This window comes from Cucurbita moschata, unplaced genomic scaffold, assembly GCF_002738365.1.
Source record: "Cucurbita moschata cultivar Rifu unplaced genomic scaffold, Cmos_1.0 Cmo_Scf00055, whole genome shotgun sequence".
Taxonomy (NCBI): Eukaryota; Viridiplantae; Streptophyta; class Magnoliopsida; order Cucurbitales; family Cucurbitaceae; genus Cucurbita; species Cucurbita moschata.
The window spans coordinates 286674-290635 of record NW_019268571.1 but is presented as its reverse complement, the minus strand read 5'-3'; the positions used below and the strand labels follow the sequence as shown (position 1 = coordinate 290635).

At 34.6% G+C, this 3962-nt stretch overlaps 1 non-coding gene across 1 annotated transcript; it reads right to left on the bottom strand.

Moving 5' to 3' along the window:
- Positions 1-2298: 2298 nt before the first annotated feature.
- Positions 2299-2379, bottom strand: TRNAL-AAG. The gene has a single exon. It is a non-coding gene; the product is annotated as a tRNA-Leu (tRNA).
- Between the last annotated feature and the right edge of the window lie 1583 nt (positions 2380-3962).

Sequence of the window (3962 nt, the reverse complement as noted above, 5' to 3'; positions counted from 1 at the left end):
ACTTATAGGAAGTTTGCTAGTTAGTTTACTTTAAGTGAACCTATCACGAGTGGTTGGGGTCCACAGTAGTACACTTGAGAGTTGGTCGATTCCTAGAATGCATGAACCTTGAGTACCGAGGTGGCGCCTCGTGGACTTTGAGATATGATGATGATGTGAGACTAGTAGAAATGACTAACCCAGAGACCAAAAGAACTTAAAAATATTCTGAGGGATGGGGGTCTAGATAGAACCAAGAACGCAGAGAGAGTAGAATGAGAAAACCTAGGGTGTAGCCTAGGAAGTGCCTATACGAGGTCTACAAATCCCCAAAAGAGAATAAAATACTAAACGTATGAACAAGATCAATAAGACTTAATAACAAAATATGAACTATCAGTAAGTTGCTTACTCAGTATATTTTATATACTCATTCCTACTACTTTGACTTTCTTTCACATGAGGCGTGATGGAGCGGTCGAGGCAGAGGCGCACACGAGCTGGGGGCTATGGAGTTTTGGGTTGGATCAGTATCATGTACCCTATTGATATGTTTTCCTTACGAACCCTCTACGGTTTGTTTGTATTACTGGATTTTATGAACTACCTGTGTCATTTTCCTTTGTGTGTGCGTTGTGTGGATTTTTAGTTTATGAAGTGTTATCTTACGATGTCGTACTTAATCTTAATTTCCTTATATGTATGCAAGTTCAAAAGTTTTAAATTTTACGTATTTCTAATTATTTTCAAGTCAGTAAGGTAACGGTCCGTGGCTCGAGTTCTTCGAAAATCAGGTTGTTACAACGTACCTTATGGTCATTGTACATGTCATATTTTTTTATGTTACGATATTTGATGTCTAATATGCTATGTGACGATTTTATGGTATGATATGAGTTATGCTATGATATGAACTATGGTATGATATGAAGGTTATATGATGCATGATCCGCCATATGTCACATCATGTATACTATGTTAGCATGTTAATATTATGCCTATGGGATATTGAAAAGTTATGTACGTTAACCATAAAAGATATACCAATGAACGTATGCATGTCTAATAGAAACGTTATGTCATGAAATGGAATGGAGGTATGATTTGCATCGTAAGTATGTACCATGATTTGAAACTATGGGACCTCAAACATACTTTATTTCACATGTATCGAGATACTTCTCTAATCATTAGTACAACGCATACACTATGATATTATGTACACCAAGATATTGTGTGCGCTCCTTTGCTTCTATGGCTTTCAGCAGTATGAGTATACACTAGCCCATAGGCAGGCCTAAAGGTACATAAACGAGCCCTCTAGTGGGTACTTGTGCACGCACATGGGTCATGTATAGAGAAGTACTACCATTTAACTCTGCTCGGACTAGAAAGTAGAAACTAAAGCCATGATATTTTATGAAAGGATAAGTCTCACCATGATTGCATGTGATTGCATTTTCCAACCCCAATAGTGGAACGACATGCTACTTTTTTTCAAGTAAATGTAAGACATCCTTATACAGATGACGACATCTCTGTGGAATCCATAAGAATAAAGTTAGAGTAGTCGCATTTACATTTAATGTTGTAACCCGTAGATTAGATTATGACATTTGCATTACTTTGAAATTATTTTTTATTCGATTTTGTGTTTGTTGACATCATTAATAGTTTAAAATGAATTCTACGAATATTTTAGTTCATGATAATGTTTTAGTTAATTATTTTTCAAGTTTTTCACACATATTAGACATGTTAGGCATATGATAATAACTTTATTTTAACTAAAATAAAAATAAGATAGTTAATGTAGGTACATGTAACTCATGCTCAGATCTACCTTATTCAAGATGCTAATAAAGGTGCCTATAACTTTTCTTGCATAAATAAAGAAATGGTGGGCAACCGACATTTCTTCTTTACGGAACGTCTTGTTAGGAAGAAGAGTCCTGTTTGAAGAGGCTCATATATGGAACGTTTTGTTAGGAATCTGTTTATAGCACGAATTATTGGTTGGGCCAATATAGAGCTTTTAAGGCCTCGATTTCTTCGGCAAACTTCTTCCACTACTTACTATTCCACCTTTTTGGGCAGCTCAATAGAAACCTCTTTAGGTCTCGATTCCTTCATAAAAAAATCTTCATCTCAATGCCATGAAGAATAGGAATTGATTACTTTGAAACAATAGCACCTTAGACCACCAACTCAATCATCTCAACATTAATGCTTAAAATTGATAAATTAATCTATCCATATTTCTTAACAAGGTTTAGGGATCAAAATAAGAAACTTTTCCGAGAAATTTCTCAAAATGAATGTTGAGAGTGGGATTTGAACCCACGCCCTTTCGGACCAGAACCTTAATCTGGCGCCTTAGACCAACTCGGCCATCTCAACTTTGATGCTTGAAAAAAAAATTAATCCATTGGTATTCTTTTTAAAGGTTTAGAGATCAAAATATTAAACATCGATTAAAAGAAGTATAATTACAATAATAAGAATTATTGGGATTCAAACCCACGCCCTTTTGGACCAGAATCTTAATCTAGCTCCTTAGACCAACTCGGCCATCTCAACTTTGTTGCTTGAAAAAAAAATAATCCGTTCATATTCTTTGATGTTAAAAGACAATATAATTGTTAAATCCATATAAGGAGACCTTAGACCAACATGACTAGTCTCAACTTTGATTTTTAAAAATGATAAATGTATCCATCCATATTTTGTATAAAGGTTTAGGGATCAAAATATTAAACCTCTTTTCAAAATTATTATTGAGAATGAGATTTGAACCCCTGTCCTTTCGAACCAAAACCTTAATTTGGCATCTTAGACTAACTCCAACATTAATAGTCAAATTCTAGACATTAATATTCACATGAAAATAGATTAGGGATCTAAAACATTAAAAGAAACAAAATACCTTAGACCAACTTTGTCATCTCAACTCTAATATGTGAAATGTACATATATTTAATGTAACAACCAAAGAATATACCTAGGCCTATATGGAACTACCACAAAGCCATCCAATGGTTGAGATTGCCTGAGGGGACGAGATTCAAATATGGAAAAGACCTCGAAATTTAGATGAAGATTTGTGGAGCTTCTATACAAGTCAAAGCTGGTGATCTTAGAGCTATTAAAGAGGACGATAAGAGCTTCCTTTTCATGCCCTGAATTTGAAGAGAGCCTACAAGTGTTATGGCCTTATACCGTGAATTCACGATGCATGTTGAATTTGAAGGTTATAGGAGCATGTTTAGAGCATAAACCAATTATACGGGTAAAATAACTTTAAAAAATGATATGTATTTTTATATGGCATCTAGTTATGATGTTATGAAGCATAGAAATGATATGTATTTTTTGTGATAGGAGTAGAACACACATGCTTAGGTTATACACTTAGCTTTTTATGATAGACCCTCTAAAGTTAGAACCATGAACTTACACACCTATGCATTATTTATAAGGGTATAGCCAAGCCAAATAAGTTGAATTCGAGAAAAACACATCCACGACCCTGAGTCAAATACAACGCCCAAACAATTAGGTGTCACTAAATATAAGAGACTCAAACATGCTATATGCCCTCAGTCATCTTAGACCTCCACCTATGCGATACACCATGATCACATGTATATTCTTTTTTGCAGGATGTTAGACTCATACTATGTCATGAGGGATGTAGAAGAATGCTCATTCTATTGGCTAAAACCAGAATTTGAATTTTAATTTGAGTCGTGGACATAGGTGTTTAAAATTCATGATATTTATTGGTCATGTGACCTAGCTAGTCTTTTTAGGGGAGTGTTTTTAGGCATAGAACTAGAAAGTATAATGTATGGAAAAGAAAGTATACAACCTGATGGGACCCACCTCCAACCTATGCAATACACCAAGATCACATGTTTTTCTCACTTCAATGGGTGGAATGCCATGTACTTTTTTTTTTTTTTTTTTTTTTTTTTTTTTTT